Here is a 13088-nt window from a genome sequence, read left to right as displayed (position 1 = left end):
ATATATATATATATATAAACACACATACCTGAGAGATGTTAGAGCTAGTTCACACCACAAACTGCGTTCCAGCCCGATTTGGTGCCGGAACGCACAGGATCGCATTCCGGCCGGCGACCTGCGTGTAGAGGAGAGGGGGCATGGCGGTGCATTGAAGGTAATGGCACTGCAGCCACCCCCCCTGGTGCAGTGCGATTGCTCACAACGGAACATGTGGCACATCAATGCCTGCGTTCTGGTCCGGTGCAGCCAGAAAAAATATTGCATGCAGCATTTTTTCCAACCACAACAGATCAGAACACAGGCATTGATGTGCCATGCGTTCCGGCTGCGGGCGATTGCACTGTGGGCGTGGCTGCGGTGCCATTGACTTCAATGCACCGCATTGCCCCCTCCTGCCACTAAATGCAGGGAGGTGGCCGGGATGCGATGCTGTGCGTTCCGGCATTAAATTTAGTGGGGTGACCCAGCCCTAAGGGCTCAGTCACACTATTTGCAATGCGTTCCAACTCGATTTTGGCCAGAACGCACTGCCTCGCATTGCGGCCGGCTCACTTTTTAGTGGGGCAGGAGGGGGTGTTGCGGGCCATTCAAGTGAATTACGCCGTAGCCACGCCCTCCGGACGCAATGCGATCCGCCGCATGGGATCGCAAGGCACCTTGTGCCTGCGGTCCGGTCTTGTGCGGTGCAATCAAAATAGTGTGTAGTCTAGTGTGACTGAGCCCTTAGGATTACATTGCAGCAATATACATATTACAGTGATTATCTAAATCAGTGTTTTTCAACCTTTTTTGTGCAAAGGCACACTTTTTTCATGAAAAAAATCACGAGGCACACCACCATTAGAAAATGTTAAAAAAATTTACCTCTGTGCCTATATTGACTATATATAAAGTAATTCTCTTGAATAGGAATCAAATAAACACAAAGAAATTATTTTATAATTACTTTATTATGAAATAATAAAGTATTTTATAATTGTTTCAAAGCGGATCTCCGACGGAAGACCCAGAAGCCGGCGGAGAGGTGAGTAACTTTGATCGATCGCGGCACAGTGGTTGAAAAACGCTGATCTAAATAATATATATAAACACATAGGAAATAATTATTTAAAAAAAAAAAAAGACTGCAGCCATCACACAGTACACAATGCAATGCAATGAACAGGCTGTTTATGCAATAAACATAAGCAATAAAGTTTTTTGTTTTTTTTAAAAGAGAAAAAAAAAATATCTTGCTCTGCTTTGGAGAATCGATCAGCACACAGCAGAACAACACGTGCAGGCAGCAGCTGTTGCCAATCTAAAGTGGGCAGGGATGTACATGTAGGGATGACCTCATCTTGTAGTCCTGCTTCACATGAACGAGCACACAGACACCGAGCACACAGACACCGTTAGAAGCTCTAGAGAAGAGGCAGTCAGCTGAAAAACGGAAGTCCTCTCCAGCAGGAGAAGATATAAGGATTGAAGAGGAAGAGCAGCAAACAGAAGGAAAACAACCATGGATTACATTAAGGCACACATTACAGTATTGTTTTATGTTAAAAACTCTGAGGCTTTAATGTCACTTTAAGTTTCACAAGGTGGATGTGTTTGCATCGGCGGATGCTGGTTTGGGGCGCAAAGTGTTGCAGGCGGCACTTTGAGGGGTCTTTTGGGTGTTTTGTTTGTTGTTGCCCATCCCTCAGTGTGTTACTGCTTGGTGACGTCCCTACCATTCAGGATCTGTTGCCCTGTGTCCTTCAATGAACGGGAGAGAAAATAGGATTTTTGTACTCACCGTAAAATCCTTTTCTCTCCGTTCATTGAAGGACACAGGTCCCGCCCTCTTTTATGGGGTGTACACTCCTAACTGCTTGTTACTTACTGGAGACTTGTCAGCAAGTGAGGGGTTGGGCCACCAGCAGGGGCCGCCCCTGGGCTGTCTTGTCTTTTTGTTATGTGCCTAGCGTCCTACTCCTGCAGGTGGCGATATACCCTACCATTCAGGATCTACGATCTGTTGCCATGTGTCCTTCAATGAACGGAACAATTCCAAAAGATGTCACCAGCATTCTGAGCCTGATGACGGGGACCCAACGTGGCCCCGAAAGTACTTGTGATTTTGAATTGTTGTGATTGAGTGGTATCAAATCTTGGTGAAATATTAATAATAGGGTGGTGTCTGAATTATATTTAGATTTAATATAATGTATAATAATAATATGTCATGAAAAGGAATTAATATATCTAGGTCTGTACTGATGGCATGTATAGGAGTTATTTTATTTATTTTTAAGTACATTTTACTTCGTTATTACTGGATTCAAATATTTGCATTTTGACATCAAAGGAAATGTATGTTAACAACAAGACACATGATGATATGCAATGTAAAGTGCATTGCAACACAGTGTGTCAAGACACATTTTGATGCATTTTCTTTCGTTTTTATGCATTTGCGGCCTGCGAGAGCTCAGTAGCTCAAGGTCAAATTTACACGCAACTAAATGAAGCACAGCAGTTTAAAAACTTATAATATTTAGAAAAATACAACTGACACAACACATTTTAGCTAAATTAGAATGGTGTGGCTAATCTACTGTATTATGACTTTTGTAGTGTTTCTTATGACAACATAGAACACTTTTATGTTTTTTTGCTGTTATAGTATACAGGATTTATATAGCATCCACAGTTTGTGCAGCACCTTACAAAATAAACGGAGACTGAACAGTTACAATTGATGACTAGAGGTTTAGCAGGGTCTTGCTTATGAGAGCTTACAATCTAATAGGAAAGGGCAATTGGTACAAAAGGTAGAAATTGTGTGAGGAGTTGTAAAATTTCAGGTTTTAAGTAGAGGCAGGATGGACTTTCGTTTTAAAGAAAGGAGTTTTCAACAATCTCCTAAAGACAGACAGTAGGAGATAGCTATACAGGTTGGGGTAGGGAGTTCTAGAGGATGACATAGGTTCTAAAGAAGTCCTGGAGGCAAACGTGAGGAGTTGACAAGGGAGCTAAAGAGCAGGAGATCTAGGGAGGCACAGAGAGGATGTTTTGGGTGATATTTTCAGGTGAGGTTGGTGATGTAGCTTGGGACAGACTTGTGAATAGCTTTGAATGTTTTTGTTGTTTTTAGTATTCCATTTTATTCTTTGGGTGATTGGAAGCAAATGAAGGGACTTGCAGACAGGGGTTGCAGTCAGTGGGTGATTGATTAGGTGGATTAGTCTGGCAGCAGCTTTCATTATAGACTAAGGGGGGCGGGGGGTAGCCTGTGTAGAGGTAGGCCAATGAGGAGGGAGTTGCAATAGTCAAGGCAGGAGATAACAATTAAGTGAATAAGTAGCTAAGTGATGTGATTGATTTAAGAAGGCGCGTATATTGGAAGTGTTGAGGTGAAGGTGGCAAAATTTGGAGACGATTGGATGTGGGGCTGATGGGAGAGGTCAGAGTCCAGTATTATACCCAGCACCCTGGCATGAGAGGAGGGGGAGGCTAGTTGTGCTTTTGGTCTTGATGAAAAGATTTGGGCAGGGGGCTATACCATGAGCTCAGTTTTTGGAAGATTAAGTTTTAGCAAGTGCTGTGTTTTATCTAGTCAGCTTATCTCATTCATACTCATCTATGGTATTTTGATTGAGAATTGCATTCTAAGCGTTTAACACATCCTTTCATCCCTTCTAACTTCATCCCTGGTCTCTTCTGTGTAGGTGTTTGTTTCCATTGAGCATGCAAGAGAAAAGTCACAGATCAACAATAATTGTGAGAGTGATTGTGACCCAGTTACTTCCAAACTGAAGCAAATTAACGAAGAAAAAAATATTTTCCCATGCTTGACAGATTTTAGAACAGGTATTGTGGAACATTAACCACTCTCTGTCCGGAGCAATTTCTTACTATTTGCGCACACATGATAAAATATAACTTTTTGGCTAGAAAACAGCTTCAAACCTCCAAACAATTATATATTTTCTAAAAGTAGAGGCACTGTAGAATAGCAAAAATACTAGTTGCAATTTTTTATGACGCACAGTATTTGTGCAAATGTTTATCAAACCAGTATTTTTAGGGTAAAATACTGTATTTTTCCGTGTATAAGACGCTACTTTTTCATTAAAATGTTTACCTAAAAATAGAGGGGCATCTTATACACGGGGGCCGAGAGGAGAACCGCGGTTGCGAAAACTGCCTATACCACTGCAAACTACCGTAGCCTCACGAGTGAAACTTCGGATTGCAGAGACAAGACAAGTTTTCCTCCAATCATAAATCTTTTGTACCTGAGTTCAGCTGTCTCCCCAGCAACAGCTGACGTCGGGTACAAAAGATTTATGATTGGAGGAAAACTGTTATCTCGTCTCTGTAATCCGATCATAAACCTTTTGTACCTGACGTCAGCCGGCGCTCGGGAGAGCGTGTAGCCAGTGCCCGGAGCTGTAATGTCGGAGCATAACGTGATTGAGGTAAGTGTGATGCATTATACCATTTAAAATATTGATTTCGGAATTTTGGGTAAGAAAAGTTGTTATAGATGGAAAAATACAGTACACTAAAATGAAATTTAGTGCACAGAAACAATATAATACACAATTTTTTGGTAAAATATAAAAGATGGGGTCACGCCAGTTAAGCGGATACCAAACATGTCAAGCCTTAAAATTTGCGTTCGTCCGTGAAACCGCAAAAAAACTTCAATAATCAAAATTTCACATATGCAACGTTTAAAAGCTTTTAACGCTCATCAGTTTAGTGTTACCACTGATTAGTGGCCCTAAAATTATCGCTTTCACTCCAATGTTCTCGGTGATATGTAACATATGGCACAATTTTTTGCATGTAGGCGCGTTCAACACATGTTTGCGCTCTATGTGCGTGCATGGGGGGGGCGGGCAGATGACTTTAAACTTTTCTTTTTTGTTGTTAATTTCCTTTTTTTTTTTTTTACATATAACTTTATTGCTATCGCATAGGGGGCTAATATGCTCTATATGTAGTAGCAAATCGGATGGGACAGATCCTCTATATGGACACATCAGACCCCTAATGTCACCTAGGGACCCCAGAGAAGCTGCTGAAGATGCTCTAAGATCACTTTCGGGTCCAGTGATCTGAGGAGAGATCAGTGGCTTGAAACCTGCTGATCTCCCCCGGATCTGTCAGGGGAGACCCACTGGGCCCGCACAGGGGACAGAGGAGCCCGGGGAAGCTGGATTGCTTGTACATAAACAGCAATCGTCTGCTGTTTAAAACGATACCAAGAACACAGTAGCATTTGAAACATGGACAATTTTTCCGAAATTCAGACATTTAGATGCATCCAAATGAAAATATTACAAATCCAAACATATCTGAATTTTCCGATCACTAAAATTCTGTATGCATAAAAAAAATTTCCCGCTTTTCATTCAAAATGAATTTGTTAAACGTTAAAATAAAAAAAAGCCCTTGGGTCTGGTAAGAATTTTAGGGGGGAACCCAAAGCAAAAAAAATAGGATCCCCCCTAAAATCCCTTACCAGACCCTTGTTCCAAGCAGCTAAGGGGGACTGATCCGCCTGCACCATACCAGGCCACATGCCTTCGACATAGGGAGGGTGCTTTGCCAGGGGGAGACCCTGTGGAAAAGCACCTTGTCCCCATGTCAATGAGGACAAGGGTCTCTTCCCCACAACCCTGGCCCGGTAGTTGTGGGAGTCTGCGGGCAGGGGGGCTTATCCCCACCATGAATGAATAAGGGGTAGTCGGTACCTCTACTCATTCACCAAAAAGTCAAATTGTAAATAAACACACATCACCGTAAAAGTCTTTTTATTTTAAAAAAAGGTTTTTGACAATTCCTTTTATTCAAAAATGTCGCCATATTATCAGATTTGTTTGCCCGGCTCAACACTGATTGGCTGGGAAGCCAGCTTCCCGGGCCAATCAGCATGGAGCCGGCCAAACAGCATGGAGCCAGCTTCCCGGCTCCATGGTTCCCTCGCGGCACTGCCGGTCACAAGAAATCTCCCTCTGACCGGAAGTTCCAGTATCAGGAAAGGTATTGGAGCATTTAGGCGAGTATGAGTACTCGCCCAAATACTCGGTATCGGCACCAATATCGATACTAGTATCGGTGCATCCCTAGTTGGAAGGTTAACATTCTTATCCAAAATAACAAGGATAACACCCGAGATGTCGGTCCCTGCTCACTTGTGGTGAACATTGCTAATCTCAGCATTGCAAGTACAAATAAACTACTCATTGGTGATTCTAGCCTGATTCCAAAATGTATCAAACCTGTTTTCGCAGAGGTTTTCCTAGCATCTCAGAATTATTTAGTTAATTTTTAATTATTCTTTGTTTCTATTATTTGAGTTTGCTTCCCTCCCAGAAATGCCATGTCTTGCAATATACAATGACAGTATGTTACACAGAGCAAAGTTAGTGGCTGTTAAAAAGTATGATCCTGTATCCTTCATCGTGGAATTTGTTGATTATGGATCAACTGCAGTACTTGAAACCTGCAGGTAAGAAGTTGTATTATTGATGTTCTTTATTTTGTTATTCAACACCAGGAAAAGTGTAGTGTACACTGTAAAGTAATTTCTGATGTCACATTCACTTATTGTATTAAATATAGCAATTTGTAGATTAGGCAATCACTCTGCCTCTCTTCTTTGGTGCATGTACAGTTAAGTCCGTGCTCCCCAAGGCCCCCCCAGTCTTTTATGCTTTCTTATCCCCGTGTTCGGTTTGAATACAAACTTTCAAAGATGGGAAAAGTTTGTATTTGAACTCAATGCAAGTCTGTGGGAGTAGAACATTGAAAATTAAATGTCCTTATTTTGAAGCCTTATATGCAGGTTATTGGCCATAAAAGGTGTATGGGGATTCGGGTACTCACATTTCTGAAGAAAAAATAAATGACTTTTTTAGAGCTTGCAGTTCCCCCTCCCAAACAATACCAGACCCTTTACGTCTGGTAGGAATGTTAGGAGGGATCCCATAAAAAAAAGGTGTGGGGTTTCCCCCAAAAGTCATATCAGACCCTTAAGATCTGGTAGAAATTTTGAGGAACCCCACCCCCAGACCCTTGATCCAAGCATAGGCCTGGCAGGGCCAGAAAAGGGGTGGAGGGACATGGACGAGCAAGTGCCTTCCCACATACCAGGCCACATGCCCTCTGCACTGGGAGGGTGCTTTTCCAGGGTCGCCCCTAGAAAAGCACATTGTCCCCGTGACGATGGGGACAAGGGCCTCTTTCCCACAAGCCCTGGGCGTTGATTGTGGGTGTGTGGGCAAGGTGGCTTATTCACATCAGGGTACCCCTTTAATGAAGGGGCACCTAGATGCAGACCCCCCTTGTGAATGACTAAGGGGTACTTGTACCCATTCACTAAAGGGTTAAAAAAAATGAAATTTAAAAAAAACAGACTTTTGGAAAGAAAATCCTTTAATTGAAGGAGAAAAAAAAGCAAAGGATTTTGACAAGTCCTTTATTGTTGAAAAAAAAAAAATAGATCCACCGATGTAATCCATGGTCAATCACGACGTCCAGTATTGTGCACGACGACGACTCGACAAAATAAAAGATAAAAAATAGAAAAAAAATTTTTTTTTAAAACACGGCAACCGCCGTCCCATCTGCTCGGGACATACTCCCGCCACAGAATGGCATTTTGACAGATGACGGCAAAACATAAACAATTGGGTGGAGCTAGCGGTCATAGCTGTGTACAGTTTTACGTCATCTCACAGATGAGCCCTGATTGGGCAAAGTCTTGCACCTGACCTGTGGCCAATTAGGGCTTCACAATGCGCACTGCCTTGTGGGGCGTTCAGCGGTCGAACAGACCACCGAGCGCCCTTATAGTTCATCTGTTCGGCAAACACACAAACTAGCGATGTTCGAGTCAAACTCACAATTGACTCAAACATCCAGCCCATCTCTACTCACTATCAGTGAATGGGATTAAGGAATATATGTGTGGGCCTGGCTGGGAAGATTTTTGACCAGCAGCTGTGTGATCTAGTGAGCGATGTCTCGCAGGATTTGGGATTGTAGTATAGGACTAGGAAGTGAGTGAAGAGTGCTCTGATATAAGCCACTGTGGCAAAGCTCCCTGCAGAAAAAAACCCCCAAAAGTAACCCATTTTGATGGACGGGGATCCTATCTTCACTCTGTTAAAATACTACATCCACCAATTTTCTGCATCCAACACACTTGTTTAACCCCCTGTGTACCGGCCACTGTATTAAAACGGTCTGTGAGCGCATGTGTGGGCGTGGCTCGATGCTGCCACAGTCCTTTGGGAGAATCTGGATCGATGTAAAACACCAGTAACCTCAATCCCTGTATTGATAAATGGTTTACGTGTTTCTGGGGCACGCCCCCTTCATCAGAACCAATCATTGGTAGAAACGCGTAAACCATTTATCTATACAGGGATCGAGGTTACTGGTGTTTTACATCGATCCAAATTCTCCCTGCCAGGGGTTCCGTCCTCTCACCTTATTGTACTGGTTTTTATTCTACCGAGAGCTGCGTGTTTTTACTATTAAATAACATTTTTACACTATGGAGGCGCTCTCTTTTGTTCCTCCTCCCCTCCCACATTATGTGTTGTGTTAACACAAAATGTGTTAATAGACTGGTAGTACACCAAAGCATGCAATGTAACAGGTGCCATGTGTGGAGCAGTGCAGTGTGCTGGCTGCTACTGCACAGTGTGTTGGAGTGTCATTCACTATGAATGGCTCTGCACTTCAGTATGCAGGTTGCCAGTACAATTCTGTAACATATTAAAAAATTATATATAAAACCTGGTATTTATTGTATAGTTTGAATGTTTATAACAAAAGGTAACCCCTTTGGGCTGATGTTTTTTAGGTTTTAAATAGGGCCAAACATTTGGCGTTTCTTTTGTAGTAACAATATGTATGCAATAGTTTGTTTCAGCCTCCTCCCTGCCTCATTCAATACCCTGCAAAAGCAAAAAAAGTGAATTTGGCTGGATTTAGGCCACCTAAAGAAGACTTTGAAAAAGAGAGACTTCCTTACAAACAACAATGGAGTTTAAAAGCCATGTATGCAATGATTGATTTAGTCCAAAGAAGAACTCTCTTTGCTAAATGTCTGGTAAGAAGTTGACTGGTGTTATTGTGGGGATTACTACTCGCACTTTAAGCATATTTGTGTATTGTGTGTGTATATAGACTGATCAGCCATAACATGACCACTGGCAAGTGTAGTGAATAACATTGATTATCTCATTATTAGGGATGCACCGATACCACTTTTTTGGGTCTGAGTACGAGTACCGATACTTTTTTTTAAGTACTCGCCGATACCAATTACCGATACTTTTTCTTAAAGGGGCAGATCACATTTTTTCCAAAGCAATACAAAATAATGATTTTAGGTCAGTTTCTTAATATTATGAAGAACTGTAACTCAAAAGACAACATGACTGTCAAAAAATAAGTTTACTTTGCTTAAATTGTCACAAAGTTGTACTCAACGAAAGTTAGTAAAATCTCAACGTGCCATTTGAAAAAAGGCCACAAGATGGCGTATGGATAGGATGGAAGCAGATGGAATTGTGTAGAAAAGTGAAAAAACCTTAATTTAGCTTAAGACCTCATTCACACAACTAACAGCCGGCCCATGTTATATTAATACAGCATGGTCATTTATAGTGACACCTGGAAGTGGGTGGTATATCCTAGGCAACAAGTGAACATTTTGTCCCTGCAGTTGATGTGTTGGAAGCAGAAAACATGGGCAAGAGTAGGGGAGTGAAAGCTGCCCATCACAGTTTGTTGCATATGGGTGCTGTGCAGCCGCTGACTAGTCAGGGTGCAATGCTGACATGTGTTCACTACCAAAAGCACCTACAATGGAAATGTGAGCATCAGAACTGGACCGTTGAGCAATGGAAGGTGGCCTGGTCTGATGATTGACATATTCTTTTAGTGAAGTACACAGATCAGGGCTGTTCTGGCAGCAAAACTGGGACCTACAAAATATTAGGCAGGTGGTCATAATGTTATGGCTGACTGGCGTGTGGTGTGTGTGTGTGTGTGTGTGTACACACACACATATTGCTCTGAGTGGCCAGATTATTATGACCACCTGATGTTTGTATGCAAATTAGCTATAATTTCACGCTGAAGTTGCTAGAGGGCCAGACCATTATAAATAGGGAAGCAGGTTGTTTACCACGATAGTAGAAGTGATTTTTTTATGAAGATATGGGTAAACAACGCGATTTAACAGCCTTTGAACGTGGGATGATTGTTGGCGCTCGGAGCCATGGAGCGAGTATCAGCAAAACAGCAGAATTCGTTATATGTTCAAGAGCAGCTGTTGTTAAAGTGTTTAAAGACTTAACTGTCAGCCGAAAATCTGGGTCTGAACATGCAAATTGTGTCCGTCAGCGACTCGTCAATGTTTGGGCAGAACGGAGAGTGGCAAGACTGGTACAAGACAACAGAAGGGCAACAGTTATAGTTTATTTTTATCAATTTAAAAATGCAAAGTGAGTGAAAAGAAAAATCTACATCAAAACAATAATTGGTGTGACTACCCTTTTGGCTTTAAACCATCATCAATTCTTACACTTCCACAAAGTCAGGGATTTTGTAGGATTAGAGTCAGGTAATGATCATCAATTTCAGGTAGGTTGAAATCCATTCATTAACTGAAACAAAAACCGCTGTGTAGGAGGCTTAAATCTGGATGAGGAACAGCCACACTGCTACTAAGGTGAGGTTGTGGAAGACCGTTTCATGTCACAGGTCATACACTATGGCAAGACTGAGCAAGGCAACCAAGACACGAGATAGCTATACTGTATCAGTAAGGTCTCCCCCAGGCAAAGATTTCAAAGCAGACTGGGGTTTCAAGATGTGCTGTTCAAGCTCTTTTGAAGAAGCACAAAGAAAGGGGCAACGTTGAGGACTGTAGACACAGTGGTTGGCCAAGGAAACTTAATACAGCAGATGAAAGACACATCATGCTTACTTCCCTTCGACATCAGGAGATGTCTAGCAGTGCCATCAGCACCGAGCTGGTGGAAACCAGTGGAACCCCCAGGTACATCCATCTACTATTCTGGAGAAGTCTGTCCAGATGTGGTCTTCATTGAAGAATTGTGGCCAAAAAAACATACCTGATGTGGAAACAACGCTAAGCGACTGAACTATTCACAAAATGGGGTGCATAAAAATTTGTCAATTTGGCTGTAGCAGGAGGCAGTTTGATCACCGAAGAGCTGGAGAGCAATACAATAATGAGTGTCTGCAGGGAACAGTGAAGCATGGTGGAGGTTCCTTGGAAGTGTGGAGCTGCATTTCTACCAATGAAGTTGGCGATTTGGTCGGGATCAATGGTGTCCTCAATGCTGAGAAATACAAGCAGATACTTATCCATCATGCTATACCATCAGGGAGGCGTGCGATTGGCCCCAAATGTATTCTGTAGCAGGACGATGACCCCAAACATACAGCCAATGTCATGGTTTGGCCCCCACAGAGCCCTGATCTCAACATTGAGTCTGTCTGGTATTGCATGAAGAGACACAAGGATTTGAGAAGGGCAGCAACTAATGATTATTTCTCTCCCGTTCATTGAAAGACACAGGGCAACAGATCGTAGATCCTGAATGGTAGGGTATATCGCCACCTGCAGGAGTAGGACGCTAGGCACATAACTAAAAGACAAGACGGCCTAGGGGCGGCCCCTGCTGGTGGCCCAACCCCTCACTTGCTGACAAGTCTCCAGTTTTTTGCCTAGCATCAGGAGTAAGGAGCTAAAAAACTTTCTCTGGATAATTTTTTTCCGTTTTGACTGAATTCTTCTTCTAGCAAGTGTCCCCAGGGCGACAGGCTGGATGACTGTAGATCCTTGTAGTCTCCCCTGAGTGACCGATGAGCGCATGCAGACTCTGCTACGGTGGGTCGGCTGCGACAGGTGGTCCTCCCCGACGCCTATGGGATTCATCCCGGGGGGGGCTTCTGACCGGGGGCTCTGGCCCACCGGTCGCGGTGTGTCGGTCGGCAGTGACGCTTCGCCGTTTGCTCTAGCTTAAGTACTGGTCAGCGGATCAGGCTTCCAAGACGGCTCTTCGGGAGTTGCCCTTTACGGGGGACCGTCTGTTTGGTTCCACCTTGGATGAGATCATTAAGGATCTGACGGGGGGTAAGAGTACCTTCCTTCCCCAGGAGCGCAAGAAGGAACAGCGCCGGAAGCCTGGGCCTACTTTCTCCGCTCACAAGCGGCTTTTTCGCCCCCGGGGGGGCGGCGAAGCGTCACTGCCGACCACAATTAACTATCACAATTAACAATTACAAACTAATACTTTGTAAATCACTGTTTCCTCGTTAATCCCTTCTGTGCTCAAGCGCAGATACTGGGTCAGCGTTCTTGACAGAACATCGGCACTAACTTTTTAAACTCCAGTTGCTGCCTGAGGTCCCACGCCTGCTGGGGACCTCGGCAGCCTCCCTGTTAACCACATGGTGCCTGTTTATAGTGCCATCCCATGGTGGTGGGGGGGCCCTTCATGGTTTCTTGCACTGGGGTCCTGAACTTTCTAGTTACGCCACTGACCCCTAGTGTCCCCTTTCCACTTCAATAGCTATAGCTTGGGAATGTAAATTCAGCAGGCAGTGGTTGGGAGCAATAGTTCTCCTTCAGGTCCTCCTCTGCTGATTGGCAGGAGGCAGTGGGTGAGTGGGTGCAATAGCCAGCCTGCTATTGACTATTGCAATTTAAAATAGCCAATAGCAAGCTGGCTTTTGCACCTAGGCGCTGGATAGGAGACTATACATAATGCTTGCGAGGGGTCACAGAATGTTAAAGCCTATTTAAAGTTTATATAAAAAAGGCAGAAACATTAAATGGGAAAATCTTACTTTCTGTATGCATTTATTGCTCCCAGCACTAGCCCAAATCCAATGAACAGGCAATTCAGGCTGCAAGGGACTGCTGTGCTTTGTAGCTGTCCAACGTGCCCCCTGCTTTATTAGGAAAAAAATGGAGATCTTCCAGAGACGCAACCCCAATAATATTAAATAAATATATGTATGTATGTATATATATATATATATATATAGGT

The sequence above is a fragment of the Nanorana parkeri genome, unplaced genomic scaffold (genome assembly GCF_000935625.1).
Source record: "Nanorana parkeri isolate BGI_ZX_2015 unplaced genomic scaffold, ASM93562v1 scaffold169, whole genome shotgun sequence".
In the NCBI taxonomy this organism is placed as follows: domain Eukaryota; kingdom Metazoa; phylum Chordata; class Amphibia; order Anura; family Dicroglossidae; genus Nanorana; species Nanorana parkeri.
The sequence above is the reverse complement of the archived record's forward strand: the minus strand, read 5'-3'. Positions refer to the sequence as shown.